The sequence below is a fragment of the Chiloscyllium plagiosum genome, chromosome 46 (assembly GCF_004010195.1).
Source record: "Chiloscyllium plagiosum isolate BGI_BamShark_2017 chromosome 46, ASM401019v2, whole genome shotgun sequence".
In the NCBI taxonomy this organism is placed as follows: domain Eukaryota; kingdom Metazoa; phylum Chordata; class Chondrichthyes; order Orectolobiformes; family Hemiscylliidae; genus Chiloscyllium; species Chiloscyllium plagiosum.
In genome coordinates, this window is record NC_057755.1 from 8,649,300 (window position 1) to 8,665,260 (window position 15,961).

Sequence of the window (15,961 nt, forward strand, 5' to 3'; positions counted from 1 at the left end):
ATTCCTTTTAGTGAGGACTGATTGTGAAACTCCTAGTGCACATAATGTGTTTCAGGTGGAACTCAGTTCTCATTAGGGGGTTGTTGTCTCACTGGCTGGTTACAGTCTGTGTGTTACTCTTTTTACTATTTACTTTTTGAGAAAAGGACAATGTGGATTTTATGGTGGGGAGTAGCCCTTGGACTCAAGTTTTCTTTGTTTTTTGTATGTATCCTCACTGTTTTTGGTGTTTGGACCGAGCCTTCGTGGAAGACATACATTTTACCAGAGGAGCTGTTCCTGTGGGGAGGCCTAGCCCTGGGACTGGGCCACTGAAGATTGAACACCTGTGTGTGTGCTGGGATGTGAGCAGTTGCTGTATCTTGGAGTCTGGCAGCAGAACTTTCCTTCAGGAGTGGACCATACCCCTGTGAGTTAACTGAACCTGGACTATGTTCCTGTGAGTGGGCCTGGTTTTCCAAGGCTGGGCCAGGACTCCATGGAGACTGAACACTTGTATGTTGTGCATTTGCTGCCTTCAGGATTGGACTCTGCCCTTGGTTGCGGACTTTGATTTTACCAACGGACTCTGCAGTTTGGAGCGGACTCTATTTCCAACAATGTACATCGTATACTGGAGTGGACTCTTCCTAGAAATTGATTCTATATTTTGAAGACTGTATAGATTTGGACTGTGTACCAGAAAGGACTCTGGTTTTTATTTTTTGGTAATTAACTGTATTGTCGTGTTTCCTGGGTCTATCACCTGCACTGTCTAGTGTGTCCCTGGGTCTGGCAGGCCTTACTGTGAACTGGGAGGCTCATGGGTCGTCATGAAAGCTGTCACCCCGAGAGCCGGAGGGCGGGTAGGCCATCCTGTGAACGTGAAGGTTGGTAGGCTCTCTCGAAAGCCGGAGGGTAGGTAGGCTTCCCTGATGCCAGTCACCCTGAGAGCCAGAGGGTGGGTAGGCCGTTCTGAGCGCTGTTGTCCCGAGAAGGGGTAATCGGGACGGGCTGCTGTAGAGGTGGTCGAAAGGTGTCAGAGCAGCCGAGCTAGAAGGGGCGTAGGGGCGGGCTGAGATCCGGAAGGCTTGTGGGCTACCCTGCACGCTGTCGTCCCAGGGAGGGGGACGGGCTGTCCTAGAGGTGGTCGAAAGGTGTGCCAGGATAGCCCACTGGCCGGATGGCACATCGGGATGAGTGAGAGCCCAATGGTAACGTAGGTGCAGGCCGAGAGCCAGAAGGTGGGTAGCCGTTCTCAGCGCTGTCACCCCGGGCAGGTACTGGGGCGGGCTGTCCTACAGGTGGTCGAAAGGTGCTGAGGGTGGTTAGTGAAGCCGGAAGGTGGGTAGGCCGTCCTGACCGCTGTCACCCCGGGAGGGTACCAGGGCGGGCTGTCCTAGAGGTGGTCGAAAGGTGTGTCAGGTTCGACCGAGGTCTGGAAGGGGCATGGGGTGGACCGAGAGCTGGAAGGTGTGTAGGGACGGGCTGCAGTTGAGTGGTCGGAAGGTGGGAGGGACAGAGGCTTGCTGGGTCTGTATTGTATGCATCTTTTTATGTAACTGGATTGTCCTTTTATGTACAAATGTCATTGTCACTGTCTTTTATATGTGGAACTGGGATTTGAGGTTTGTCCACATCTCCCTGAAAACTGGTTGAACGGTAGGGTTTGGGGCCTAGATTTGCTGCTCCTCTCCCTTGTAAAATTGCTGTTGTATACAGCTGTGAATGTTAACTGTTTTTTATAAACTGTTTTGTAACTGTTTAATAAAATAAAGAAATAAACTGGAACAAAAATTAACAGGAGTTTCAGAGGTCTTCTCAGTTTATGGGGCTGACTCTATGCTGGCTGGTGTTACAGTCAGTGTGTTACTGTTGGTTTCTGCTTCTTTTTTTGGAGGGGGAAACCTGATTCCTGAACTAGCAGAATTATTTAGCCAGTTTGTTGACTGGTATTTCTGTTAGTGAGGACTGATTATTAAACTCCTGATGCACATAATGTGTTTCAGGTGTAACTCAGTTCTCATTAGGGGGTTGTTGTTTCACTGGCTGGTTACAGCCTGTGTGTTACTCTTTTCTCTTCTACTTTTTGAGGAAAGGGCAATGTTAATTTTGTGGTAGGGCTTAGCCTTGGACTCTAGTTTCCTTTTTTTTGTATGTATCCTGACGGTTTTTGGTGTTTGGACTGAGCCCTTGTGGAAGACATATTTTACCAGATGAGCTGTTCCTGTGGGGAGGCCGAGTCCTGGGACTGGGCCTCTGAAGATTGAACACCTGTGTGTGTGCTGGGAGGTGAGCAGTTGTTGTATCCAGGAGTTTTGGAGAAGACCTTTCGTTCAGTAGTGGACCAAACCCCTGTGAGTTAACTGCACCTGTACTATGTACTGTGTTCCTGTGAGTGGGCTTGGCTCTCCAAGGCTGGACCAGGACTCCATCGAGACTGAACACCTGTGTTATGTGGGGTGTGCATTTGCTGTCTCCAGGAGTGGACTCTGCCTTTGGTTGCGGACTGTTTTTAGCAACGGACTCTGCAGTTTGGAGCGGATTCTAATTCTGACATTGCACATTGTATACTGGAGTGGGCTCCTCCTGGAAATGGATTCCATATCTTGAAGACTGTATCGATTTGGACTGTGTACCAGAAAGGACTGTTTTTTTGGTAGCTAACTGTATTGTGGTGTTTCCTGTGTCTATCACCCGCACTGTCTTGCGTGTCCCTGTGTCTGGCAGGCCTTGCTGTGAGCTGGGAGACTCATGGTTCGTTCTGAAAGCTGTCACCCCGAGAGCCGGAGGGTGGGTAGGCCATCCTGTGAACCTAAAGGTTGGTAGGCTGTCCTGAAAGCCGGAGGGTGGGTAGGCCACCCTGATGCCAGTCGCCCCGAAAGCCAGATGGTGGGTAGGCCGTTCTGAGCACTCTCATCCCGAGAAGGGGTAATCGGGACGGTCGGTCCTAGAGGTGGTCGAAAGGTGGGAGGGGCAGGGGCTTGCTGGGTCTGTATTGTCTGCACTTTTGTATGTACCAGTATTGTCTCATGTACAAATGTCATTTTCACTGTCTTATCGTATGTCGAACTGGGATTTGAGGTTTGTCCTCATCTCCCTGTAAAATGGTTGAACGTTAGGTTTTGGGGCCTGGCTTTGCTGCTCCTCTCCCTTGTAAAATTGCTGTCTCATGTGTACAGCTGTAAATGTATTTTGGAAACTGTTTTGTAATTTGTTTAATAAAATAAAAAAAGTAAAAAGGAGATTCAGAGTCTCCTCAGTTTAGGAGACTGACTCTGTGCTGGCTGGTGCTGCAGTCAGTGTGGTACTGTTAGTTTCTGCTTCCCTTCTTTTCTGGAAGGGGGAAACTGATTTCTGAACTGGCTGAATTATTTAGCCAGTTTGTGAATTGGCATTCCTGTCAGTGAGGACTGATTGTTAAACCCCCGATACACATAATGTGCTTCAGGTGTAACTCAGTTCTCATTAGGGGGTTGCTGTTTCACTGGCTGGATACAGCTTGTGTGTTACTCTTTTCTCTTTCTGAAAAAAGGACAATGTTTATTTTGTGGTAGGGCATAGCCCTTGGACTGTAGTTTTCTTTGTTTTTTGTATGTGTCTTCACTTTTTATTGGTGTTTTGACTGAGCCCTGTGGAAAGCATACATTTTACCAGAGGAGCTGTTCCTGTGGGGAGGCCTAGTCCTGTGTGTGTGCTGGGAGGTGAGTACTTACTGTATCCTGGAGTTTGGGAGAAGACCTTGCCTTCAGGAGTGGACCAAAACCCCTGTGAGTTAACTGCACCTGAACAATGTACTATGTTCCTGTGAGTGGGCCTGGTTTTTCAAGGATGGGCCAGGACTCCATGGAGACTGAACACCTGTGTGCTGTGGGGTGTGCATTTGCTGCCTTCAGGAGTGGACTCTGCAGTTTGGAGTGGACTCCATTTTGGATAATGCACCACAAAAACTGGAGTAGACCGTTTTTGTGAGAATGGACTCTACATTTCGAAGTCTCTACATCTGGACTCTGCGGACCAGCAAGGACTCTGTGTTTTTTTGTTAATTAACTGTGTATTGTGGTGTTTGTTGGGTCTATCACCTGCACTGTCTTGCGTGTCCCTGGGTCTGGCAGGCCTTACTGTATTGTATGCACTTTTTTATGTAACTGGATTGTCCTTTTACGTACAAATGTCATTGTCACTGTCTTTTATATGTGAAAGTGGGATTTGAGGTTTCTCCTCATCACCTTGTAAACTGGTTGAACGGTAAGGTTTGGGGCCTGGCTTTGCTGCTCCTCTCCCTTGTTAAATTGCTGTTTTGTGCGGCTGTAAATGTTAACTGTTTTTTATAAACTGTTTTATAATTTGTTTAATAAAATTTAAAAAAAAACACGTGTTTCAGAAGTCTTCTCAGTTTAGGGGACTGACTATGTGCTGGCTGAGCACAGTGTGTTGCTATTGTAGTTGGTTTCGGCTCCATTTTTTGGTGGTGGGGAAACCTGTTAAAAATAATAAACAGGAAGCTGAGGATTTCAGTCCACGCTGAGAGCTGGCTCCAAGGAAACCGAACCATGCGATGTCTGATGCATGCGTAAATAAAGGGTGAATTACTGATGGGTCCATGATCCAAGTACTGGCGTTCTTTAAACTGTTTCCTGGTGTGAAACATCTTATTTTTACGTTGCTTTTCAATCATAGAGTCATACCACAGAGTAACAGAAATCTCAGGCCAAATTGGCCATGCCAACTGGGTTTCCCAAATTAAGGTAGTCCTATTTTCAGGCGAATTACCAGTTTCCCTCTGAACCTTTCCTGTCCATGTACCCGCGTAAATGTCTTTTAAATATTTGAACTGTTCCTGCATCCACCACTTTCTCTGGCTATTCATTCCACATATGAACCACCCTCTATATGGTAAACCTGCCCCGCAGTTCTCTTTTAAATCTTTCTCCTTTCTCTTTAAAATGATGGGCTCCTGTTTTGAGTGCCCCTCCCCCCAACACCTAAGAGAAAATACCTTTATTATTCGCCTTACCCTTTGTATTTAGGATTTTCTAACCTCTATAATGTTACCCCTCAGTCTCTTATGCTGGAGAAAAAATAGCCCCAGACTATTCTGCCTATCCTTATGACTCATACTCTCCAGACCTACAACATACTGTTAATTTTCAACTGAAACCAAAGTAATACTATTCCTTGGATCGCAGATGACCAGGACTGTACACAGTATTCCAAAACTGGACTCACCCAACGTCCCGTACAACCACAATATGACATCCAAATACTTGTACACTGTGATATGAGCTATGAAAGATTCCAAACGCCTTCTTTACTAGCCTGCATACTTGCGACATAGCATGAAAACAACTATGTAACTGAACCTTGAGATCTCTCTGTTTGACAGCACTACCCAGTGTCCTTCCATGAACTACAAAAGCCCTTCCCTTCTTCATCTTACAAAAATGCAACACCTGGCAGTGATCTAAATTAATTTCCATCCGTCGCTCCTCAGCCAAGTGACCCAATTTATCACGATCCCTTTCCAATCTTAGATAACACTCACAGTCTGCTATACAACCAATGCTGGTGCCATCTGCAAACTTCCAAACAATGCATCAAATGATGTTATTTTCTCAGAGGATAGTGAATATCAGGAGTTCTCTGCCCAGAAAAATTTGGAAGCTAGATCAGTGAATGTATTCTAAGCAGAGATCGACAAATTTTTGAAATATCAAGGAGTTGAGGGCTTTGTGGAACTGGAACTGAAGAGTTGTTGTGACTTGAGGCAGATGAACCATGACCTTATCGAACAGCCATCAGGCTATTTCTGCTTCTGTTTCATATGCCCTTATGTCATATTTGAATTTATATGGATCATGGAAGTGTGAGGAAAATTCAACTTTTGGAGAAGATCAACATATGAGAGGAAGAGCTTCGAAAGAAATGAAACACCATTTTCAATCTTGGAACTGTTAAAAGGCTAAGAACAGCGCACAACTACAAGAAGAAAACAGGGCGGACCACACTCAGAAACGGAAACTATGATGTCGGGAGGAGATAGAAACAGTGGTAGACTGCTTGGCAGTTGCACGGTGGCTCAGTGGTTAACATTGCTGCCTCACAGCGCCATGCACCCTGATTCATCCCACCTTCGGGCGACAGTCTGTGTGGTGGTTGAATGTTCTCCCCTCCAGGTGCTCCGGTTTCCTCTTTCAGACCAAAGATGTACAGGATAGGTTGTATGGCCATAGCAAGTTATCACATCATATCTGGGAATGTGCAGGTGGCTTTGCCATGTGAAATGCAAAAGTACGGGAATATGTTTGGCGGGGTTTGGGTTCTGTGTTAGATATTCTGAGGAGGATTGGTGTAGACTCAATGGGTCGAATGGGCTGCTTCCACGCCATTGGCATTCTATGATTCTGTGGACTGTCCTTTCGAATCAAATTTCGGAGTATGAAAGTACTGAAATGGCAGACCTGACGATAGACAAAGATCAATCTCATGGAATACGTTACCCTGTTAGTCTACTTTGTAATAGAACATATATTTGATAAAATGATGAAGAAAACTTGCACAAATGAACTTTATCGCTCTCTCCGAGGAGTAAAACAGGAATACATTTAACTCCGTTTCAATAAACTTCAATAAAGTTTGTAGATGGACAAATTAACTCGTCCCAGGCATTATGCGATGTAATTATTTATTTAACAAGGAGAAAGTGAGGGCTGCAGATGCTGGAGATCAGAGTCGAGAATGTGGTGGTGGAAAAGCACAGCATGTCAGGAAACATCTGAGGAGCAAGACAATCAACTTTTTGGTTAAGATCCCTTCATCAGGTGTTCGGTTTATCCAAGTTCACAGCAGTCAGAACCAGTGGCTGCAGTCATTATATGGGCAGAACACGGTGCTGCTAATCTGATGGTTCGGAATTGAAGTCACTTCACATTGCTCTGTTTTATAATGTGTGGCACTATGTTACATCTTGCGCAAATGATTGCCCTTTGATAAACAACCAAACAACAAAAAATTGGACACAGGACCAGGAAGCAGAAAATATACCTTTCAATATGAACAAATGCTGGAAAATGATTGCAATCATCAGAAAAGGACAAATACATCGTGAACTACGTGGATCATGTAACCAATTCACATACGGAATAAAAGTGAAAGTTCCATGTACTCATTAGTTTCATGCACTCATTAGTAGACATTTACCACTTTGCATAAGATATTGTGAGCAGTTTTGGGCCCCCTGTCTACGGAAGGATGTGTTGAACTTGGAGGGGGCTCAGAGGAGATTCATAGGAATAACTTTGTGGATGAGGAATTTGGCATATGAGGAGTGTTTGAGGACTCTTGATCTGTATGCAGTGGGGTTTATAAATATAACGGGGAATATGACTCAAAAGTACAGTCTGCTAACAGACCTGGATTGAGTGGACATGGAGAAGGCATTTCCACAATAGGACAGAGCTGGATCCAAGGGGACAGGCTCAGGGTGAAAGGACAAGCCTTTAGAACTGAGATGAGGAATAATTTGTTCAACGAGAATATGGTAAATCTGTGGAAGCCAATGCCACAGGAAGGCTGTGGAGAAATAAATAGTTTGTTGATGAATGAGGAAATCAAACGATGCATGAAGAAAGCAGGAGAATGGGGTTAGGAATTATATCAGCCACGACTGAATAGTGGAGCATATTTGCCCTGCTATATAGCCCCATTCTGTTGACTACCTAATGTTCTTGTGATGTTATAGATAAGTAGTAAACAATATTTGATGCTCACAAGTATCAAGCAATTGCCGTCTTCAACAAATGAGATTTTAACCAAAGATCTTTGATATTCTTTAACATTGCCATCATGTAATCCACTACTATCCACATCCTGAAGATTAACCATTACCCAAACCAACTCTGGCTTAGCCACGTTAGTATTGTTACGGCAAGAGCAAGTCAGAGGCTAGGAATCCTGCTGTGAAACAGACATTTCCTTACACCGTGAAGCCTGACCACCGCCAACAAGGCACAAGTCAGTGGTGTGAGGGAATAGTCCACACTTGCCTCGATGGATACAGCTCCAACAACACTAAAGAAGCTCAACATCATCCAGGAGCAGGGAAAATTCTGAAGAAGATTCATAGCAGAATTGCAAACTTAACTTTTTTTTAATCTCTATCCATCGAAACTGACAGATCTGGCAGGTATATCCAACATTTTCTTTGGTTATTATAAATAACCAGCATATGTAGTAGTTTACCTTTATTCCATAATATATCAGCCCACTTGATATCCAACACATCCACAAGCACTGTCCCCCTCCAACACTGTCGCTCATAGCAGAAGGGTGTACCAACAACAATAAACATTGTAGCAACTCACCAAGGTTCACAACACAGCTCTCTCTCTCTCAACCTCACAGCCACTACTGTCTACAAGCATGGGAATGACACCACTTGCAAAATTGCTTGAAGACACTCAACACCACCATTCCTTCAGTATTTTTGAATCAGTTAAAAGTTATTTTGACAGCTCCATGGAGAGCAAAGGTTTAGGAGGATATGGGTCAAATGGAGGAAAATGGGTCTAGTTCAGTTCAGAAAATTGCTAAGCATGGAAGAGTTGGACCGAAGTATCTGTTTCCGTGCTCCGTGACTCAATTTGGATGATCTAACACCAAATGGTCCGCAAAGGTTTTAGAAGGAAGCTCACAGCCGCCTTCTGAAGCGGCTTGGAATGGGGAATGAATGTTAAATCAGCATGCTCTGCATACTAAATAGAGCGTAAAACATTTCTTTTTAAAAAAGCCCTACTTCATCAGACGGAAGGAAAAAAAATAAAAATGAACTACTCGCGAAATCAGTACGATCGCAAAGATGGGAAATAACCAAAGAGAGGGAAAGTTTGTCAAATTTCAATAAAGATTGAGAGAGGTAAGTAGGTTTTACACAAACATAAAACCCACAAGATCTCCGGATACTGTAAATCAGAATCAAAATGCAAGTTGCTGGAGAAGTTCTGTGAAAGGGTTACATACCTGAAATGTTATTTCTGATTTCTCTTCCCAGATGCTAGCAGACTTGCTGATCAGTTCCAGCACCTTCTGTTTTTGTTTACAGAAACATAACTGGATTTAAGGACTTACCAATAATGCCAACACCTGCAAGTATCGGGTAGTATATACGTGCTATCTGTAAGATTGCTGAGTATTCCATTCTGTCCCAGTCAGGTCTGTCTGTATCTGTGGAGTCAATGATTCTGTCCACCAAAATATAATAATATTGTCAGCACAACCTCATTTTATTTGGCAGCTAAATGTCCAGTGAGACATTAAACCTTTTTGAATCATTGCAGTCGTCTGAATAAGCAGGAAATTAACCATTCCCCTCTGAGAATTATTGCAGAATAGAATCTGTTTCTAAAAATGAAATACCACTACGTTCTTGAGAATTTCAATTTGATTTGATTGTCATGCGTACTCAAGTGTATGAGTGCAGTGAAAAGTGTACACTGCCACCATTTCTGGGGGCATCTTAGGTACAAAGGTACCTCGTACAACATCGTGTACAAAGTAGAAAAAACAAAGTTACATTTAAAAGATTAATTTTGAAATATTTTCTAGAGACAGAACAAAACGCTCCAGTTTTCAGTAAAACTATTCTGTATCATACTAAGATTCAACGATTTCCTTCATTGTCGCCTTTTAAATTAAGCAAAAAAATACCAGGACAGGTTTTCGAGTAAATGGGAATCCCACACGGATTGCTACTCCGGCCATTTCCTTTGTGATGAAAGAACGAAGCTATGCATTTCTGAGTGGAGATTCCATTCAGGATTACCCTCAGGAATGTGCAAACGTATTTCCATTTTGACAGATCATTTCTGGCTGCAACTGTCTTGTAATGCATAAAGTCAGTGTGATTTAACATTACTGTAAGAGTAAGCTGCTCGGTGGAGAATGATGGCGGGCATCATTTTAATCGAGTGTAAGGTGGTTCGGGTGCCAATGTTCCTGGTATGTAGGGTGCCGACTGGTGATGAGTTTGAATGCCAACTAGGATGTGAGTAGTGTATTGATTGAGTTTGCTGATTGGTGCTGTTAACCTGATCCAATCCCTGATTGACAGATACAATTAAGAGTGTCAGAGGATCTGTTCACTCTGAGAGCTAGTTCTGAGGAAATTCCACCAGTGTCAAGTACTTTACAAACTAAAGTAAAAGTGACTTGATTACGGGATACCGACGTAGGTGGAAGTATTTCATTGAGATTCGTGATGTATTCATGCAAAAGCATCTACTCGCTGAAATACAACTGGACTTCAACCAGGTATTTCAAATGTGGTAAGTGGAACATGCCAGTGGACAGTCTTCCCAGACCAACTGGGCTTTTGGCAAAACCCCTTGAGTGAACGCAATTGCATCTCCTCAGGACATATCGTGAGCAGATGGACACCAGGTCAGCTCACACCAAAACCCCAAAACAAAGCCAAAACTTAGCCAAATCATGAACACTTCGGCAGACCAGGGGTGAGGTTGAAATAACATCAGGAGCGCGAAGATCAGGCACATGCTTCCTCTTAGCGAGAGAGACAGTTTACTTCAGGGGGTGAAAATCGCTTTCGAACCGAATGGCCCTGTATGGGTACAAGGTGAGATCGATGCGAGGTCAGGTCCCCTGACTTGGAAAATGTGGCTCAGTGAGGTGGTCCTGAACAAGCATGCAGATCATGTTTGCTCCCTTGTAGGAGCAAAACGTACCTGTTCCCTTTAAAACAGCCAGTAACGCTTTCAGAAACAGTGGGTTTCCCCCGCTGTCTAGCGTTGAATGAACCTGTGAATCTGAGATGGATGCAACTTCGATAGCATTACTGCCTGAAGAAGAGGAGTAAATTCTAACGTGACACTCTGGTGGCAAGAGACTGGTTACGTTCCCATGCATTTCGCCTGTGTCTGAGTCATAGTGGGAAGAAACAGACGTGGGATGAAAAAGGACCAGTACCAATTCAAACTAATGACCCAGCCAGACAAACGGAGACTTTGGCAAGGACTGAATGACATCACAGGTTCTAAAAAGAGACAGTGCAAGATAACAGATGCTGGCAAATCCTTCCCAGATCGTCTCAACGGCTTCGAGGCTCGCTTTGAGCAGACTTTTGGCAGAGAGGTAACATCTATTCCGACAATGCCTGACCAACAGTCATGGCATGCGAGGTCAGATTAGTTTTCCCTCATGTGAATCCAAGGAAAGCAATGGGACCAGTTGGAGTACCAGACCGTGAACTCAGAGTATGCACAGATCAACTGGCCGAAGTATTCTCGGACATCTTCAAACTTTCCCTGCAACAGATCACTGTCCCTGCCTGTTTCAAGAGGGCCAACCTCATTCTTGTGCCTAAGAGGGCTCATGCAGCATGTCTCAATGACTAGCGCCCAGTGGTCCTAACGTCGGTGGTCATGAAGTGCTTGAAAAAGCTGGTAATGGCATTAATCAGCTCCAGCATCCCCACTACTCTTGACCCACTCCAGTTTGCATGTCAGACCAAAAGATCCACGTCAGTTGCCATATAACTTGCCGTTCAATCCTCCTTAGAACATCTTGACACCAAGAACAGCTCCGTAAGAATCCTACTCATTGACTACACTATTATCCCATGATTAAAAAAGTAGTGATCTCGGACTAAGCCCAATCACTGCAACTGGATCCTCAGTTTCCTGACCCATAGGCTACAATCAGTGAAGACTGGGGACAATATTTCACCCTCACAAAAACTCAAGACTGGAGCCCCCCAGGGGTACGTACTCAGCCCCCTACTGTACTCATTGTAAACCCATGACTGCGTCGCCAAATACCAGACTAATGCCATTTACGAGTTTGTTGATGACATCAGCATAGTCGATCGAATCTCAGTTGGTGTCAAAACAGACTACAGACGGGAGGAAGAAGACTTGGAAAAATGGTGCACTGAGAACAACTAAGCTCTCAACACCAGCAAATCAAAGGAACCCATTATTGACTTTTGGCGGTGTGTTATTCATACCCCGCTACACATTAACAGCACTGAGTTGGAACAAGTGGTGAGTGTCAAGCTCCTGGGAGTGGTCATCAACAACAAGATTTCTTGGACTCTTTATGTGACGCATGAGTTACAAAGGCTCAACAACATCTCTTCTTCCATCAGGCATCTGAGGAATTTTGGCATGACGGTGAATAGCCTTGTCAACTTTTATGGGTGCGCTTTCGAGAGCATTCTGTCTGGATGTATCACTACTTGAGATGGCAATTATACCATTCAAGATCAGAAACGGTTGCAGAGAGTGATCAACGCAAACGCGGAAAATCACACACGTCAACCTCCCATCTACAGGTTCCATCGATAGGCCCGCAGTCAAGTAAAGGCTGCCAGCATTCTCACAGATCCAGTCCACTTGCCAATACTTTCCCACAACCTCCACCGTCTGGGAGAAGGTACACAACACTGAACACACGCACCAGCTGGTTTGTAAGAGTTTCTATCCTACTGTTGTTGGAATACTGAATGGACTCACAAGCTCTTAACATTCGCATATCTGTGTTTTTGTTTTTGCCGCTGTTGACTCGTTATTTAATTAACTATGCTTTTAACTATGCGATCTGCCTATTGCTCGCAAGACAAAGCATTTCATTGTGCCTTGTCACACGTGACAATAAATTCAATTGAACGCAATTCAGTTCAAAAAGTTGAAGTAGAAGGTACAAGAGAAAGAGCAGGTGCACATCCCAGGACTTGGTGGGGGAGTAGTTTTATCACTGGAACGAGGGCCAGGTTTGATCACACTGACGATCAGATCCTTGACTGGGAATGTAAACCTGGGCCAACCACAGAGTTAAACAGGAGATGGTCTCTGCTGAGTGCCTGTCCATCTTGTGCAATGATGTTCGAGGCCGAGTGTCCTTGGAGAGGGGACATGTGGTGTCTACCAATACTCTTGATGCCTTTAGGAGAGTTTGTCACAATGGGGAATAGAGTGTTTTATTTCCCCTTCCAAATCCATTTTCATTTCTTCCTTGCCCTTCCCTTCCCTTTCACTTTATTTTCTCACGCACACCTTACCCCTTTTGGGCTTTGCTTGTTAATGACTACCTGGCTACATGGGTGTTTTTCCTGCTGGTAGAATTATAGCATAGATTTCTTTTGCAATGATGTGGGTTTTTTTCTGAGTCTATACATACTTACACAGCCAGAGGGACACGGGTGATGTGGGAGAAATATAAGCGATACTGCTGTGCAGTGGGCATGTCGGGGATCAATAAAATAGAAAGGGAAATAAAGAAAACAAAAGGGTCTTCTCACTGTAAGCACAGGCTTTGAGCTGGTTGGTTGAAGCCCATGGACTGTGTTCTTGTAAATAACAGATAACATGGTGAATGGATACCGTTCTCTGTTAAGTGATTTCAGTTGTAAATGAATGCATTCATTTGCTATGAATGAGAAGTTATTGCAACTCTGAACCGGCATAAGAAAAACAGTAATTTGTGTGTTGGAACATTATGTCTGTCGGGTGCCACAGGAGAGGGACCAAAATGCACAACTGTTTTTATTCGGTAACATGAGCACAAATTACCGGGTCAAGTTCCTTGCTTTGTGCAATGACGCAGGCATTGAGGCTGTGCTAGCATTGATAGCCTGCCCCTTGAAGGTGGAGCAGCGCTGCTTCCTGTCAATAGCTGGTAGGCTGACCCACGTGCTCTGAGGGAGGGAATTCAAGGAGTCTGACAGAGTGATAGTGAAGGAACAGCAATATACCTCAAACTCGAAATGGCGAGTGACTTGGCGGGGAACGCATAGGGTATGGTGTTGTCATGTATCTCTGCCCTTGTCTGGATGGAGGTTATCACGTATTGGAAGGTCCTGTCTCAGGATCTGTGGTGAATTCCTGCAGTGCGTCTTGTAGCTGGTACACAATGATGATATTGAGTATTGGTGGTTGAAGGGCTGGATGATTGTGGATATTGATACAATCAAGCATATCGCTTTGTCCTTGGAGAGTGTCAAGACGTTTCTTTATAATTGGTGTCAGTGCTTAGTTTCTCTTTCACAGTGAATATTCGTGCTGACTCTCAATGTTCGGGGAACTGCTCAAATATGTCGATGCATGTGTGATGTGCTGTGCAAAATGGCCTTTGGGGAGGGAATCCGTGAATGGATCTGACTGCTCTGCATCAACATCATTAGCGCGGTTTCAATCAATGGGTCAATGAGTCAGGCGGGGCTGCCCATTCTCTCCTGCCTTGTTTGCCTGTTGTATAGAGCATTTGTCAAGTACATCAGAAGGATGCGAGCCTGAGAGGGGGATCTGTTTCAGGCAGCGGAGGTCTGCAGTTCATAGCCTCTCCGTACATTTATGGCATCACCGATTTCTACTCAGATCTACTGTGGGTAACAAGACTCGAGCATCTGTGACCAGTTCAAGCTGGCCTCAGGAGCCCAGAGAATCCAATGCAAGAGTGAGGCCATGTTCTTTAGGATCTAGACCAACCGATTCATTATCCGCTTCATAGTCAGAACAGATTACCTAAAGGTGCTGAGCATATGATTCAGAGGGGCTGGAGTGTACACAAAATCTGGAATGAGCACTTTGCCAAGGTGAGGCAGAAACAGGGAGCATCGCTTCTTCTCCATTTCGAGTAAAAACCTGGTCATCAGGTGTGAGACATTATCTCTCTTGTTGTTGTCTGTGATGCAGGTTTGGCCCATTGTCCAGAACTGCACTGTTTCATTCACCCGAGCCATTTTCCACTTCATCTAGAAATTGAAGATGGACAGTGTCCACGGAGACTCCACGGAAAATAAACGCAAACAATTGTATAAGTGAGGGGAAGGATGTACTCAACACTGTCCTCACCCTTTTGGCTACATTTAGGTGCAGCTGCATCAAGCTGTGCAAACAAAAAGTGTCACTATGTACTGAGGTTCTACCTGTCCCCAGTTTTGTGAAGGATGGGACTGGCCTCGTTACCACAGAACACTCCAGGTAGTTTCGTTATCACGTGTCCTTCATGGGGACACTTGCAAAGAGAAATACCTTTGACCACCAGTCCATCAGGAATTCGGCAGCACGCAATGTCCCTGAGACACTGCAAGGAAAGGAGAGGGAGGATCCTGTCACATGGTTCCCTGAACAGACTATCAAAGTCCTTTGGCAGAAGTCTGGTCAGATGGCCCTTTGTAATATGCATCAAGATATCGCTTCACTGGTGGTGAGAAAGGCACTATCTGAGAGACCCTTCATCTGCACCCGGTCTGTCCGTGCCTCCACACGCTGCCTTAAGACAGTGCATGGGGTGGGGTGAGCAGATTGCCACACGTCCCCTACTGGGATGTGCCTGTGCAACGGAGGTCTGGAGGAAAATGAGGTAGTTTTTGAGGGATATCCCAAGTAGCTCCATGATGGAGGACGCCATGCACTATGGTCTGTTCCCCAGGACACACATCGATACAATTATCTGGTGCACCCAAAAAACCATCCACTCAGTGAAAGATGCTGATACATTTGCAGAGTATTTAATTTAAACCTGGTGTGATCACATGAAGGTTGCAACTTCATCACGTTGCTTTTCGCTGTAATTGGAAATCACAGAATTGACTTTGAAGAGAGAGTCGAAGGGTGGGTCAGCAAATTTGCAGATGATACAAAGATTGGTGGAGTTGTGGATAGTGAGGAGGGCTGTTGTCGGCTGCAAAGGGACTTAGATATGATGCAGAGCTGGGCTGAGCAGTGGCAGATGGAGTTCAACCCTGTCAAGTGTGAGGTTGTCCATTTTGGAAGGACAAATAAGAATGTGGAATACAGGGTTAACGGTAGGGTTCTTAGTAAGGTAGAGGAACAGAGGGACCTTGGGGGTCTATATTCATAGATCTTTGAAAGTTGCCACTCAGGTGGATAGAGCTTGTAAGAAGGCCTATGGTGTATTAGCGTTCATTAGCAGAGGGATTGAATTCAAGAATCGTGAGGTGATGTTG